Here is a 17,612-nt window from a genome sequence, read left to right as displayed (position 1 = left end):
TGGGATAGCTTAAGTAGTGTGCTGTCATTCTCAAATGACAAAAAAAAGAAAAAGAAAGAAAAAGAAAGAAAAAGAAAAGAAAAGAAAAGAAAAACAGCTTCTCTCTGAGGCATTCTAATCTCCTGGGAGAAGGAAACATGTAAGTGTGGCACCATGAGCTGCTGAACCTACTATTCAGATGTGGCACAGGCTTCCTGTAGTCACCTGCTATTGCCTAAGGAAAGTTAAATGACCAAGTATAAATCCAGTGGTGCAGGAAGTCTGACCTCCTCCAGTGATTTCATGATATACTCCATATGTCTATAAAATTTCCAGGGAGTTATGACTTAGAGTAATTTAATCTTTGCCTTAATTTCAATTTTATCTAATTTGAAAAAAACTGGATAAACTCACTCATTACATTCTCAAGGCTTTTAATAGATATTAATCTTTCATTTTTTTTCAGCAGCAGTAAATGTTTTAGGTGGGGTAAGCCAGTGCCAGTGGTCAAATCCTGGGCCTTGTGCATGTGAAGTAAATGTTTCACCACTGAGTCATACCACCAGCCACAAAATATTCAAAGTAAATTTATTTTAAAGGATATATGAAAATATAAAAATGCAGGGTTGGATAGATGGCTTAGCAGTTAAGGCATTTTTCTGCAAAGCCTCAGGACCCAGATTCTATTCCACAGTGCACACATAAGCCATATGCACAAAGGAGTACATGTCTGGAGTTTCTTTGCAATGGCTGCAGGCCTTAGCATTACCATTCTCTCTATATATATTTCTTTGCCTCTCAAAATTAATTAATTAAAAGCATAATGATATAAACACTGTACTGCATTTTATATGGGGTAATATAATGTTTAAATATATAGACATGCTGTGTGATGTTTGAATCAGGTTCAAAGTGTCTGTCTCCTTCGATGTTTACCATTTCCTTGAGATGAATATTTCAAAGACCTTTCTTTTAGGTTTCTGACATGTACAGTATATTATTACTTTCTTTAATCTCCTTTCTGTGCAGTTACATCAGAACAATTTGCTCCTATCCAACTTTAAGTCATAAACCAAAGGTCACCCTTTCTTATCCCTCTATCCTTTCTCCCAGGATCTAGTAACCACAATTCTACTCTTAACTTCCTTGGAATCATTTTTTGTAATTAAATATAGGAGAGCAATCATGTGGCAAACAAGACAAGGGCTAGGTCCAGAGTGAACTTGTGGAGTAATGGGATGTGGATATGAAGGTGCAGAAACTTGAGTTTCCGTATGGTAAAAAGTACCTACCTATCATCACTTATTATAAGCATGCATTTAAGAATACAACATACACTCCAAAGATTTGTTTAAAGTTTTAAAAATTAAAATAAAATCACATTAAAATAAAAGACCATCAAATGCTACAAAATAAATTGACTCAGAAACCAGTGTTTTATACTTTAAAGTATGAAACTGTATAAGAAGAAAGTAAAATACTGTTTTATTATAAATGATTTTAAGAATGACAGCTTTTGAAACAAGTGTATGAGACACTAGGAGAAATGATAAATATTTAGGCTGGTTTAGTACTGAAGAGCTGTATCGATTATTTTTTTAAACAGAATTCCCAAAATACTGTTGAAGTACCTGGACTTACAGATGCACAGCTGTAGTCTTTCTTTGACTGCAGTAAAGCATAATTATTTGACTTAGATGTTCACAGAGTTTTAGAAAATAATAAGTATTTATAATTAATACTACTTATGGCCTGAAAATTAAAACACTAATTAATAATGTCATTAAAATCAAATTAATAGTTAGAAGAGAGCCAATATTTCATATGCAGTGTTTCAAAAAGAATAATAAATTTTACTCCAAAACAATTTTTAAAAGAAAAGGGTGTTGGAAACTACAAAGACCCATCAACAATGTTGCAATAATATTTATAACTGTATGAACTAGTAGAAAATATAAAGCCACATTATAAATGTATATTCATAATGGATAATTAAGGATAATGAAGGATAATCAAACAAATGGAGAACTTAAAAAAGAGACTCCACATAAATATTTTAGACAAAGTATGCTTAAAATGGTAGAGCCCTATTTTAGGTCCTCTAAAGCTATAGGGATCATTTATTTATTTTTGGTGGCTTCACTTCTTAGCAGTCCAAAAGTATTAAAGGCTACCATTGGTGAATATATCATAATGAATATCATTACCTTATACAATAAATATGTGGTAACAGTCATAATGAATACATATATAAAATCTGCCTTCATTCCATTGAAAGTCTATTTAAAAAATACAAATGACATTATGAAGGTGCTCTTTCAATTCATTAAGTTTTGTGATAGTACTTTTTTAACCATTGTGCATATTTGGGATATTTGTAAAGTAAGAATTCAATTTTTAATATTTTATCATTATTATTAACAAAATGTTTCATATGGATATATCATGTGTTGATACCCTCTTTACCCTTGTTCCTCCTCCCATTCCACTGGGTGTGCTCCCTCAGTAGGGTTGCAGATATTCCTCATGGGGTTGTAGTATATGCATTGTGGGAGCAGTAGTCAGGTATATTTTTTGGGGGGGGGGTTGCCTCTGTGCATAATGTCTCAGTAGCTATGAAAAGATTTCCATTTAGCAAGTAATCAATTTGAAAGTCTATACCTACTCTACACTTTGCTAAACAATTATTAATCCATGATTTGCATGTCTTTTCCCTCATAGTCTAGAAACCATCAAAATTTTCAAGAGTTAAATATATTTCTGAATCCGGAAAAAGTATATTGTGTATGATAAATAATGTACTATGTCTACTAATGGGTACATCAACTGATGATGTGTACTCAAATATTTACCAGGCATCTTTAACATTATGCACATAGATTTGGAATGATGAACATCCCTGTAATTTACTTTGATTCTTATTTCTGTCTTTCCTAAGCATTTTTACCTGTACCTATCACTATAATCATAATATATTATAATCCTGACATTTGTTCATTGACTCAACATTCAATCCAATAAATTCATACATTCTCATTATAAACTTTGAAATTCATGTCTCTACAAGTTATTATTGAATTGATGGAGGATATATGGCAAAATTAAACAAGTTCAAGCCCCCTAAAAGGTCATGTTTAGGTTGCATGTATAATTTAATTTTTCAATAAAACATTTCCTAAGTTACACTTAGTTGGTGGTGAGGACCCATGATCCCAGTTATTTAGAAAGCTGATAAAATACTGAGGACTGTCTGGGTTGTACAGTAATTTCAAAGCTAGTCTGGGTCACTCAGTGAAACCCTATCTCAAAATTTAATGTTAAGAAAGATAAGAGACATAGCAAAATGGTAGAGTACTACCTAGCAAATACAGAGCCACAGGTTTGATGAGTCAAGTTAAAAATAAAATAGATACATTAAGAATGTTTAATGAGTGTTTTAAATGCATTAATACATAATGCAAATCACATGTTATAATGCTTGGAATTGTTACCATTTACCCATTTGAATACACATGAAATATTCTCAGCAACACTTATGTTGAGTTATTAGAAATTTGATTCATCTATGAATTTTATTCAATATCATTTGGAATTCTGCATGTTAAATGAAATCAATCTTCAACTGATTATTTTTAGCTTACTCACATGTATTACCCAAATTACCTCATCTTTGTATTCTCTCATGATGGACAAACAGAGGAAAGAATGAAGAGAAACTGAGAAAGAAGAAGATGTTTTAAATTTGAAAGAACATTCTAGTAATATTAAAGGCAGATTTAAATATTTCTACTTAACTTACATTTCTTTGTAGAGAAAATGACCGTTGCCAATTTCAGTTCCACTAACTAATACTAAATCATTGCTTAATAAAAAGCCGTGCATCAGAAAGTAGGGTGTTTCATCTGTTCTTACTGCATCCCAGTGAGAACTAGCAGACATCAGAGTTTTCAAAGTCACAATTCAATAGGATTTCCTAGAGTGCCCAAGGATCAAAGAGAAGAAATAGATAACAAAAAGAAATATTACCTATTTGCAATAGGTATTTCCCACTTAACTTTCATTTGTTACTATCATTTTAAAGTGAGTCTTGAAATATGTTTGTTAGGAATCTTTACCTGACACTAATTAATGGAACTCCTTTTTGACAGATTCTTTTTTGTAGAAAAATTATATGGTGTGAACTGAAAGAAAGAACTGTCAGATTAAATTAGTTATTATGAATCTGCAGGTGCCTGATTGGCTCATATAATCTTCCCAAGATGAGGGGGAAAACTCAAATGTGGCTGCCAATTCTCTAAATTATCAGAGAATATGAGTATTCTATTATGTTAAATATAGGTATTTTAATCATAATTACAGTTATGAAATTGAGCACTGTTCTGTTTAGTAAAATAATATTTTTTCAGTTTTATAATTTTTAATTAGTTATATACCCATTGTATACAGCCATGTTGCTACCATCCTTAGCCTCCTTCCTGCCTTCCCCCCTCCACAGGGACCCTTCTCCTTGGGAAATATGGGTTGTGCATTGTGGGGATAGCCATCAGGTATGGGTAAGAGGCAATGTCTCTGTGCAAAATGACCCAAAGTGGGGCTATGACGTTATTTAGCACCTCATTCTGCAAATTTCCCTGAGCCATGTGGTGTTCATTTTAGATATGCTTCAGTGATGAGGTCTTGGGAGCCTCTGTTTCTCTGGATATCTGGTTTGGTAGGAGTTGGGTGTTTCTATGTCTATCTCTTTCACCCTTGTGCTGGTCCCAGGTTCACCAAGTAAGCAGCACTATTGCTTATTTCTCTAATTACTCTTAGTTTCAGCTGGGTCTCTTTTGGGGTATGATGGGCTGGTTTTCTCCTTAGGATCTGTGTCCATCTGAAAAAGGGAAGCAAATTATCCAATGGAGAGTAAAGTTAGTGCCAGATAAATGGGATAACCATTGTTTTTTTGGAGAGAATTTATTAGGTGTAGGCCCTCATGTAGCCCACAGTTTGTGGGTTTGTGGGAGATTGATGATGGAGAGCATTTTTGGATATGGTTCTGACTTTGTTCCCAGATCCAGCTATAGGATCCATTCTACTAAGCAGATCAGTTAACCAAATGAAGAGCAGTTGGTTTCACACAATGGCTGTGTGCCATTATTGCACTTGTGTGAGCATCACATCAGGTTGTTTGCTGCTGAGTAGCTTAGATCACGAGTTGCTTGGATAGATGTTGGTCATTTTATCCCAGGCATTCATGTAACACCTTCTGCACTAGACGAGCTAACTGCCTGGAGACTGACTCTTGAGTGACCTGGCTGGAACCTGGAAGAGAGTCAGTCTCTAAAGTAATTATTTTGATCAACATGATGGTTGTATTTTGGTCAATTTCATACATAAAAACCTAAGATAGTAAAATCTCAATTTTAAATTCAAGCTGTTTTAATTTTATTTTTCCTATGTCTATTAGTAAATGTATTGTTCCTATAGATGAATGCTTTCTATAATACTACATTTCCATCAGCACAATTTTGTAGACTAGTACTTGTTTTTATGACACTGGCATAGTAGTCTTTATTGAATGTTATAGACCCACCACTGGTATTTTTTTGTTTGGTTTTGTTGGTTTGTTTTGAGACAGGTTCTCATGTGGCTCAGTCTGCCTTGTTCTCCTTCAGAAGCCATGGAAGAACTTGAATTTCTGATCCATCTCTCAAGTGATAGTATTATAGGTGTGTACCACAACTCCCAATTTATGTGGTGCTGGGGATCAAATCTAGGGTCTCATGTATGCTAGGCAGGCACTGTGCCACCTGAGCTATAGCCTCAGCCTGGAACATACTTTTTCAAGAAATTATACGTTTTTTTCCTTCCATTCTCAGATAACATGTCACCAACTCAGAGAGGACTTCCCTAACCATCACCAGCAGATTAATATTTTCCAATTATTTTTACCATCTTATTTTCAGACACTATGTAAGTGAGAAGAAAGCCCACATATGTTATAGCTGCTCCTCCAACAACTCAGCAATAGTTAGGGTCATGAGAAAAAGATTGTTCTTCTGCTAACTTTGAAGAGTGCATGGTAGATGGCAAGTGGAATGCATCCCTCCTGTGGCTGACCAAAAGAATCCAGTGGATACAAGTCCCTGAACCATCCTGGCAAGATACTCCAACTATCTCTTTACTCAGACTGAACACTTGGCCTTATCACCATTGTCTGTCTGTCGACCTTATCATGTCTACTCTTGTATTTTATGTCAGTCAGCAAAAGGACACAAGTCATCCCTCATCATCACAACCTTAATCCCAATCCTTGAATTCTATCTCCTGATGCTCTCATAATGCTCTTTGGACCTCCCCAACAAAGCTACCTTATCTAGCAACCTTTGTTGACTTCCCCTTATCTTCACTGCACTTGAAGGCCCATAACTGCTTCTCACACCATCTTTCAAGAGGTGGCCATTTCCCTCCTTCACCACTTAAACCGTTAAGATTGGAGGTGAAATAATGATCTCTTAGTTCCTCAATGTCTCATCCTGAGGAGCCTCCAAGTCTCTTTTCTGGTATCAAATTCTCCTGATGGGCTCTTTTGATTTTAGGAAAGAGTTCTGCTGTCCCTGCCACACCACCATTTTGTTTATGGTGCTCTGTGCTGGGATTGAAACCAATGCTAGGCATATGGTTGGCAAATGCTGTATTCCCACACTAACACTTCACCAAATTTTGACCTCTTTCCCACTTTACATTTTCTGAGATTCTAGCTCTTGCTTATTAACTTTCTAAAACACTAACCTTTTCATGCATTATGATAGTTTTCACTATTTACACACATGAAGACTAGGGATGTGACTCAGAGATATACTGTGTGCCTAGTATATTTGAGGCTCAGCTCCAACACCAGAAACAGAAAAAAATCCAGACAGATGAGTTTTTGTTCTCACCTACTTGGTACATTGAAGTAATTCACTATTGTACAATACATGTGTCCAAGACATGTTGAATATGATATTGACTTTGAGATTTTCATGATTCTCTACTTATTTGTGGTAATAGGTTACCCATTTGCATAAACAAAGTGCTAAATTTTATCTAATCCTATCATATCATACTAATGCAAGGAAGTATCTATGGAATCCAAAAATATAGAACACATGTATCTCAAGATTACAGCAATTGTTTATCATTTTCAAAATTGTATAATAGAAGGGTATGAGTGGAAATAGTCATGTTACCTCAGTAAATAATACTTCAGAACTTGTAGCATGTTATTGAACTGTTTTGGTCTTTAATAAGAATAACAACACAGCTGCATATAGTGGTGCACTCCTTTAATCCCAGCACTTGGGAGGCAGAGGTAGGAGGATTACTGTGAGTTCAAGGCCACCCTGAGAATACAGAGTGAATTCCAGGTCAGCCTGGGTGAGAGCGAGACCCTACCTTGAAAAACCCAAACAAAAAAAGAATAGTAATGCCATTATTAGATTAATATATTAATAGCATAACATAAAATGCTATATATTAATTATATTTAATTTTATAAATTAGTAACAACATTAATTATTAATGTAACAATAATAGATAAATACCTACTAATGAATCTGAATAAATTTGTGTTTTGAACAAATTTATATTTTCTCAAAGCAAATTTTTAATGTTTACATTATTATTGTTAAGAAGATGTTTCATATGGATACATCATATGTTGGTACCCTCTTTTCCTTCCTCCCTACCCTTATTACACTGGGGATGCTCCTCAGTATGATTGGACGTATTCCCTGTGGTGTTGTGCTTTCTTCATTGTGGGAACAGTAGTCAGTTATCTGGGGTGGAGGAGATGGCTTTGGGCATGATATCTCAACCTGTGGCTCTTACAATCTTTCTGGCCCCTCTACTGCAAAAGTCCGTGAGCCAAGGTGGGTGAGTTCTAAAAGTCTACTTCAGTGATGAGCTCTTTGGGCCTTTTGGATCCCTGTCAAAGCACATTTTTAAATATTTGGCCTAGTCAGTTTTACTGTAAGATGGAATTGTCCAAAACACATTTTCTCTTTTATACTTGAAAAATTGAATTACTTAGAGTTTTTATCTTCTTATTTTTTTCTTTAGTCAGAGACAAAAGAAAAGCTTTTGTTGATGTGACATCCAGTTTCTTATCCTCAGTGCCATGAAATCACCACTTAACTGGGTTGTCAGTTGAGCCTTTCATCATCTGTGGTGACAAATGTTAATGACATCATAGCATTATGGACAAATCAATGGAACATGTTAGTGTTTCAACTGATTCTTGAATAAATCAGTTATTCTTTTACAAACTCAGATGCCAAATAATGAATTCTTTCAAAGTATCTCAAATCCAATTAGTAAATACAAATTGTAGTTTGTATGGGAGAATCAGAGTGAAATGTTTATTAAATTTAGTAGCGGCTTGTTATAGAACCTTTTTTCTTCCAACATTTTACTTATCTACTCTAGATTTTGAGGTGTTTTAAAAGACTTTTTAGTGACTTTTAATTTTAAGAAATACCTAGTAACAGATTGCTAAATGTTTGAGTTATATTGTATACTAGAATGTTTGTGTTTATTTTTATAAGGTACTTAAAATGTCCAGGTCCTTAAAATAACTGGTGGAATGGAAGAAATATGTCTTAGGACATAATTTTTCCTAGAAAAGATAAGGTATTTTAATTATGTATTTTTCATATTAATAAGTTTTGTGAACATTTACACACATTAACATATGTCCTTACTGTGTTATGTAATAAAAACTATTTTAAAGTTAAGTTCTTTCCTTCTGTTGATTAAATAGGATATATGGGAGGGTTCCAATATCTTAAGAAACGTTTTCAGGAAAGCCATATTGCAGCTTTAAACAGTTCATATATATATATTATTTGTAAGGAGAGAGAGAGAGATAGAAGAACTCCAGATGCATGTGCCACTTAACATTTGGCTTTCTGTCAATACTGGGAAATCAAACCTGAATCATAAGGCTTCGCAGGCAAGTGTAATAACCAGTTAGCCATCTCACCAGCCACACATTAAAGCTTTAGAATAAGCAATAGGTGGTGGGTTAGTACTATCTATTTTGCTTTCCGTACCTAGGAATTTCTTACATTGGACGTTTTTCCCAGAAGCTATAGAGTAGAAGTAGCTAATATGTTGGCCAATTGCTATCTAAAAGTCTCCTTTGGCTTACTTGTCCCTTCTGTATTTCCTGGATCACATATGGTTACTATCAATCAGCATCCATTCAAAGGCTCCAGGGCCAGGAACACAGATTATGTTAATTAAAAAAATATATGTTTTATTTTTATTTAGTTATTTGAGCGAGGGGGGAGGGAAGAAAGATAGAAAATGGGCTTGGCAGGGCCTCTAGCCACTGCAAATGAACTCTAGACATGCACCACCTTGTGTATTTGGCTTATTTGGTCCTAGAAAATTGAACCTGGGTCCTTTGGCTTTGCAGGCAAATGCCTTGAGCTCTAAGCCTACTTTTTAAATATTAGTTTATATTTATCTTGTTTTTCAAAGATGTCCTGCTCTTTTAAGGGCGAAGTCTTATTTTTTATATTCTAAATAATATGCCTTATTTATTTTTAATGCTGTTTCCTTTATGCCTATCTTATAAATAATGCTAACACCATAAGAAAAAGAAAAGGTATCAGAAATGTTGGCAGTAAATTGAGTTAAAACAAAATTCATATAAAATTTTCTAAATGATATTAGGATGTAAGAGACTAAAACCTCTGCTCTTCAATAAGGAATCATTTGATTCAGTTCGCCTACAAATGGAGCTGTTATGCCCTGGCCAGCAGGGAGTCGAACAAAGAAGTGAGGTGAAAATCAACCTGAATGAAAGTAGGCAAACAGACACAAGAAGGAGACCATGCTACACATTTGTCATGGCCTTGAGAGTTTATTCTTACATGTACGTTTATATAGGGTTGTAGGGGGAAGGGGACGTGGTCAGGGCAAGGACTTGTCAGGAAACCTAGAGGGGTTGTAATTAGGTGTTCATCTAATCTTGCCTAACTAGCTTAACATCCTGACTGCACCAGGTTTCACATCCTGACCATAAACTGGACTTTAGCAAAAGATAAGATTCTGTAAGCAGCCTGCTGACCAGTTCCAGAAGTACCTAACAGAAAGCTGGATGGACCAGCTTTCTGAGTAATGAGTCAGTTTATGAGCAGGCCCAGGCAAAATGGAGAGGCTTTTGCTCTATGGCTCCCGACATCTCCTCTCTTCTTTTATACAGAAGATGGGAGGCCCACTATTCAGCGGTGGGCTGCAATGCCTTTGTTTCTTCATCAGCTACTGGCAGGATGGGGGAGTATTCAGGAAAGCGTTCAATCCCCTGGTAGCTGAATATTAGGTGAGGAAGTAGAAACTTGCTATATGGAAGTCTTTGTTTCTGGTAGTAGAGTATTAGGTGAGGAAGTAGAAACTTAATTTGCTATATGGCGGTTTCTGTTAACATGGCCGAGGTTTGTTTCATAGCTCCCAACATCTCCTCTGGGGAGGCCTGCTTTGCAGCGGTGGGCATTAACCAACTGGGGGAGTAGGGACCCGACTCCTCCTGTGGGATGTCTTTTTCCCACAATCTTTAGCCCCTGGTACCTTTTGGGGAGGAGAGGCAGGGCCTATGTGGCTGGAGAGTGAGGCACAGCCTTAGTGATAACAGTTATGGTACCAACCTCCATGCAAGCCAGGATACCTCTCAGGGAATCCAGAAGCAGTTAGATAAGGACCTTCCCCTGCAGTGCTTTGCCTTGCACCCACGTTGGTGCCCATATCATACTCACTTCCTTGTGAGCTGATATGTATAGGTCTGGATCCTCATACAGCTCCCGTAGGAGGGGTAGCTATTTGGCCATGACAGGTAGACTGCAGCGATAGCAGAGGTATAGAGGACAGCAACATAGTAAATGAATACAGAATGTATATAGTATAGTAAATAAGTACAGAATGTAAGATATAGGGAGAGTGACAGCTGCAGGTGGTAGGTCTTCAGTGGCAACGCCTCGATACACCAGCTCCACTCTGTGATAATGGACCTGTAAAAGCTGCACCTTAATGGCTTTAATCTGTTGACATATAAAAGACATGATTTTAATTATAACAATTGGTCCGATTATGAGTGAGAGGATTAAGATAAGTAGAGGTCCTTTCCAGCTTTGTCTTGGTAGGGAAAAAGGGGAGATCCTCTCAGGGAAGTGTTTCTTCCCTGGATATGTGAGATGTCACTGGTGGATCATCCGCTTGTTGTACAAGTCTCTCTGGTAGCCATCTCGCAGCATTTTCTTTGGTGTCAGACAAGCATACTGATCTTTGGCCCCAAAGGAGTACTGGGCTTGGGCCATTCCATTTTAAAGTTAAAGGGTCTTTCCACATGGCTTTGGCAAAGGTATTTTTTGTATTTGTGTGCCAAAAGCGATCAGTTGCTGACTTTCCTTGAGTGTCAAGGGTTAAATAGTTTAGGACAAACAAGGCATGATGAAGGATATTTCTTGGAGAGCATTTTATTGGATATAAATCCCCCGTTTTTAACTTTTGGAGGGTAAATGGACCCAGAAGGGGGGCCCCTCCTGCCAGAACACCCCGGTGGGTGTAAAGTCAGTGGCACAAATGACCAGGAGAAGAGGCTTTTTATAAGAGATAAAAGTGACTCTTTGGCTCAGAATTGTAGCCTCCACTATCTTCAGGGCCTCTAAAATTGACCACAGGTAAACTAAATGTAAAATGCTGACGAGGAGTGTAAGGGAATTGTAAAAAATCAATCCTTTAGGTCAATAATGATTTTACAATGTCCTGCAGGAATTGCTACTGGAGTGGGGAGGCCTGGTTGTAGGGCCCCCATAGGTATCATGGCCTTATTAATTTCTCTATGGTCCTGGAGCAATACAAAGATATATTCCAAGGAGAGATGGTAGGTCTAATATGGCCTGCAGCAAGTTGTTCCTGTACTAACATCGTGGCTGTAGCTAATTTCAGAAGTTAAGGGCCATTTATACATTTAAGGCATTTTTTTTTTCCTTTGGTTACAGATTTCTCTCTGAGTGTTTAAGACCATGCAGATAGCCAAAAGTTAATTAAGGATTAATTTTAGAGGTCATTAATGGCTCTTCAAAGAGACTTTAGGGACACAGGAGTAGCCCCATAGTTTATTTGTGTCTTGCCTGTTAGGATGAGTCAGGGCCATGCTGGCCAAGTAATTTTCCCTTTTTATGGGAAGTCAGGAGGGCCGATGGTTCCTCAATTGTGACTTTCCTGTTTTAGAATGTACACCAATTTTGTTTGGGTCTCCATATCCTCCCTGCTCAGGAAGACAGGTGACTTACCAGGGGGCCAGTGTAGAAGTGTCCCATCATCTCCAGTGGCCTCATGACATGGGAGTACAGGCCAAAATATTGACACTTTTTACTCTAATGATTCCACTTGGCTTTGGCTTATACATAGATGATGAACACAATCAGAAAGGAAGTTACATCAGCCTGGATGTGTGTACATATAGAGCACATTTGATTACTGAAATAGACTTAGTTAAAGAATGGCACAAGGGCTTCTAAAATCATTTTGTCCTATCTTTAAATTTTTTTGTTGTACTGTGGCAGCATAAGCCATATATCTGAGGCATAGGAAGTAGGCACATCTCACATTTTAAATATCTAACATTTATAAATATAGGCAGACCTGTTACCAGTCTTGAAAACTGTACCAATTGATTTATAAACTTAACTAATTTAACCTAGAAATTATCAGAAAAGAACAAGTAAGACAGTATAAGGTCTTAGCACCTGTGTGAAAAACATCTTTGATTAGTTCAGATACCTGTGTGGGTACAAATTACCCAGAAAACATTGGAAACAGAACCATGGAGCTTGAATTATATATATAATTTTTTTCTTTTTTTTTAGATGAGAACCATTGTTTGAGCATGAGGCTGTACCCTAAAGTAGGGAATATGTCTTGAGTTAATTTTGTTATAAACACTGGACTTAGGATGTAAAATATGAGACAGTTACTTTACATACGATAGAGTAGTATTTGTTTTTTCCTGAGCCAAAATAGCTAGCTAAATATTAATATAACCCTTGATAAATTTTTTTGAAAGAAAAAACATTATTTGACAACTAATGATTTTGGCTTAAACTTGATAGCTATTGATTTTATGTACCACAGAAATTTTTATTAACATAAAACAATTTTATGTTTTACCCATGACTTAAATTTGATAAAGTTTAAGTAAGGTATCCCAACAAATCCCAGGAAGATGAAAGTTATTATTACTGAAATTAAATCACTTAAACCTAAGTGATTAAACCTACTTATGACCATTCAATAAAATTAGCATAAATAAGACAGAAGCTATCTGTAAAGTCACAATGCCTTTAGGTATGAGTACTTCACCTTTGGAAATTAACCATTTTTATGTGAGCCTTTATCTTTAGAATAGTTAAAACCTTGATGAAAAGAGGAACCTAATTTACTTTATTGAGTCTTAAAGCCAGTTTTATAACCCTTAAATCATAACAAATTAGCATCAGTGACCTGTTAATGAATGAGGCCTTATCATAAGACTCAGTTTATCTATTTAACATTTTGTCTAGTGAGAGACTTTATCTAACAGATGTGACTTTAGGTGTTCATAAGATATGAACTAAGGAGAACCGCAGTTATATGCTGTATCCCTTTTTCCTTGTCAGAGACAATTGGCCATTTTTGTCTCTAGTCAGAGTCTGGGGGACACATGGCTTAAACTTGCATGGGGTTTGAGATAAAGGGTGTTCCATCTGTTTTTTTTTTTTTTTTTTTCAGAGTCCATCTTTCCATGAATTTAAGTAGCATATGTTGGAAAGCAAGAGCAAAATGAAATTACAGAGCAGAGAGATAAGCATCCTGACATTTCTTTTCTATTCCGAAGTTGTTTGTTTTTACATAGAAAATTTACCCATTTGCAAAACACAAGGTGATAGACTCTTGTCTATGTTTAACTTGGTTAAACCTCCAATTACATCTGTACTTATGACTTTGTGACTCACCTAACATAGGCATCACCTGTGTCTAATGTAAGATGAATTTAGATTAAGACTATGTCCCTATATAAAACTTTTAGAGTATCCGTAAGAGTCTGTAAACAGTTAAAGAATCTCTAACTTTAGGCATGGCATTTAGGTTTAGCCTGAAAATTCTTTCCTACATATGCACATCTTTATCCACATACTTTAACATTCTCAGTGCCACTCAAAAAGCATTTTTAATGAGCATTCTATGTCCCAACATTGAAAAATTCTTTTCCAGTTCCTTCAATCAATTCATCTCACCCCATCATTAATTATCTTTTCTCTCTCTCTCTCTTTTTTTTTTCTCCCCCAAGGGGGTGCACCATTCCTGGAAGTATTGCAATACCAGGTCAATGCTGGAGTGGACAGAGTAAGCTCCTATTCCAACTCCAAACTCCAGAAATCCATTTAATATATTGTCCTCAGACAGAGGACATATCAGATATTAAACTGATAAGAACAGATACTATATTTGATCTTAGCCAAAAGGCCAAGAAGCGATTATTTTTCTTATAAGGCTATTAAAAAATTACACCAGGGCTAGAGAGATGGCTTAGCGGTTAAGCGCTTGCCTGTGAAGCCTAAGGACCCCGGTTCTAGGCTCGGTTCCCCAGGTCCCACGTTAGCCAGATGCACAAGGGGGCGCACGCATCTGGAGTTCGTTTGCAGTGGCTGGAAGCCCTGGCGCGCCCATTCTCTCTCTCCCTCTATCTGTCTTTCTTTCTGTGTCTGTCACGCTCAAATAAATAAATAAATAAAATTTTAAAAAAATTACACCAAATTAATCCTATTACTAAAAAAGAAAGCAGTCTTAATACAATTTTATAACATTAATACCAATAACACACTTGGAGAAGATTTTATTAGGAGTAACTAAGGCAAATTGTGTTGTTATCTTGACGCAGGCTGGCTCAAAAGTCAGATCAGTTGCCTCCTCCTTTTAAGTAACAGGACATTACAATCTTTTTTAAAATATCTGACAAATTATAAGTTACTTCTTTAGAGGAAGTTTTGTTGTTTTTAATGATCCTCTATGTAAGGTGAACTTGACATAGAACAAATATCTGGCAAATTTACTCCTGCAAAAGACATTTAACTTTTTCTTTTTAATTTCTATGCTTAGGTCCTTGATTTCCTTGAAATGGTTCTCTAGAAGAGAAAGGAATATCACCTGTGTCTGTCTCATCTCTCTAGTTACAGTCACAAACATGACACGACTAGCAAGCACAATGAGCACACATAAACACATATACACATATACACACACACAAAGAACAAATCCTCCTGATAAAATTAAAAAGAACTTGAAGCAATCTCAATTCCTTGAGTTTTTAAAATATCTTTTACTATGGCAATTAGCTCCTTTTTATTCTTTGTTAAATCTCTCTCTCTCTCTCTTTTTTTTTAACCCATGTTCCTTATGCCTTGAGAGAAGTTTTAAGCCTTTCAACAATTTATGCTTACTTAGGGTCTGTCCCATGATAGAAAAGGAAAGAGGAGAAACGGTAAGACCACAGGGCAACATTCCCGGTTGGAGAACCGGCACGGGGGGTTTCCCGGTGGGCCTACCGAGAGCCTGACCACAATGTTAAGAGCTGGCAGCCGCTCTAAGAGCATTTACTGTCTGTTGCGTACACAGTTTTGTTGATAGGAAGAAAGGCTAGATAGGAGGTCTTTGCCAACACCCAAATGGGCTGTTGGGATTCGCACAGGGAGCTAGGGGCCTTCAGCCAATACCAGAGGGTAGCCCTGGCCAAGAGGCTTCAGTTGCCCTGTCGTTATGTTGAAATTCCATGTGATGGCACCAACCAAAAGTAAAAGGAGGAAGAGAAGTGCAAAAGGAAAGTCCCACAGTTCTTGTGCCTTGAAAAAAAATGACTCAATAGTCCTTACTTTAATTGCCTAAAATTCATCACTTACCTCAAACGGATCAGTTTCACATGTGCGCTTTTCTGCATTGATCGTGGTGCAGGTCTGTTTTACATGTGTATTGCCTGTAGTGACCTATATGCAGACCTTCACTCACCCCTCCGGTGGGGTGGTGGTCTAATGGCTGGGACAGCCGTCCACTCGAGCAACGTTCAGGTCTTTCTTCAAACCTCAGCCCCATGTTGGGCACCATTTGCCCTGGCCAGCAGGGAGTCGAACAAAGAAGCGAGGTGAAATGCAACCTGAATGAAAGTAGGCAAACAGACACAAGAAGGAGACCACACTACACATTTGTCACAGCCTCGAGAATTTATTCTTACATGTAGGTTTATATAGGGTTGTAGGGGAAAGGGGATGTGGTCAGAGCAAGGAGTTGTAGGGGGAAGGGGACGTGGCCAGGGCAAGGACTTGTCAGGAAACCTAGAGGGGTTGTAATTAGGTGTTCATCTAATCTTGCCCAACTGGCTTAACATCCTGACTGCACCAGGTTTCACATCCTGACCATAAACTGGACTTTAGCAAAAGATAAGATTCTGTAGGCAGCCTGCTGACCAGTTCCAGAAGTACCTAACAGAAAGCTGGATGGACCAGCTTTCTGAGTAATGAGTCAATTTATGAGCAGGCCCAGGCAAAATGGAGAGGCTTTTGCTCTATGGCTCCCAACACTGTTAATTTAAATTTTAAATACTTTCTCTTGGTTTATGACATGTTATGTTTCAATTTGTTTTATCATGTCATAAGTTTTTGAAGGAACTTGACTACCCCATCAGCGATTCCCTAGAAGGTTTTAAGACAAAGAAATAAACACTCAGGTGTGATAAGAAAACAATTCTAATGCTTAGCTACCATTCAACTTTAACTACAAATAATGTCTGTCTACTTAAAACAATGCTTTCACTTCTACACCTTCATTCATTCAGCTACTAGTGGTCATTGGATACATAGTAAGGTATTTGATGCTTTGCCATGCTCCTGAGAGCATATAGCCTGCAGAGCAAAAGTCCATCTCACCCAGTGAGGGTGTGAGGATAGGGCAGGAATGTATGGGAGCATGCTCGGAATGTCATCTTTCTCAGAAACATTTCATTCCTATATGTTACAACAGGTTCAAACCCAGATTCAGCTGAGCTATATATTTATTTTGCTAAATAGTATTTTTCATACCCAAAAATAGTCATTTGTTTTTCTGACTCTTATAACCTCTGCTACATGCTTTAAGGTTCATGCTTGCTGAACAAGAAAGGACTTGTTTACATGCAATATTTGGGTGAGGATTTCAATAATATGAGTTACTCTAATTCCACTGATCTTTTCCTCTTTTTGCAAAGCTTTACACCCTAGTTATTCTTGCATTGGAACTTCTTCCTCATTACTTTTAGGAGTCTGGTAAAACTTCCATTACTTTCAGAATTTATCGGTATTATCATCCAGATAAGTTTGTTTTTGTATGAGTACATGTGATTCTGTTTTCTTCTACAAAGAAAACTTTGGCACAGAGTAAAAATACTGGAGCAAAAAAGGCTGTAATGAAAAGACTCACAGAGAATCTTACTCTAGAAGGGCTTGATTTGGGAATGAGATTCCATTGCTGCCCTAGTATTGTCAACAAACAACATGAACTAATGAAAAGCAAAACACTGTCTCAAACAATGAGTTTCTTCT

General features: G+C 36.8%; 1 protein-coding gene and 1 non-coding gene across 2 annotated transcripts in view; one reads left to right on the top strand and one right to left on the bottom strand.

Moving 5' to 3' along the window:
- Sema3a (semaphorin 3A) overlaps positions 1 to 17,612 on the top strand; it is a 427,884-nt gene that overhangs the window by 45,674 nt on the left and 364,598 nt on the right. The window lies entirely within an intron of this gene.
- On the bottom strand, positions 14,334 to 14,523 carry LOC123464327. Its single transcript, XR_006639548.1, has one exon. It is a non-coding gene; the product is annotated as a U2 spliceosomal RNA (small nuclear RNA).

This window comes from Jaculus jaculus, chromosome 10, assembly GCF_020740685.1.
Source record: "Jaculus jaculus isolate mJacJac1 chromosome 10, mJacJac1.mat.Y.cur, whole genome shotgun sequence".
Lineage (NCBI taxonomy): Eukaryota > Metazoa > Chordata > Mammalia > Rodentia > Dipodidae > Jaculus > Jaculus jaculus.
This window is presented reverse-complemented; position numbering and strand designations above follow the sequence as displayed.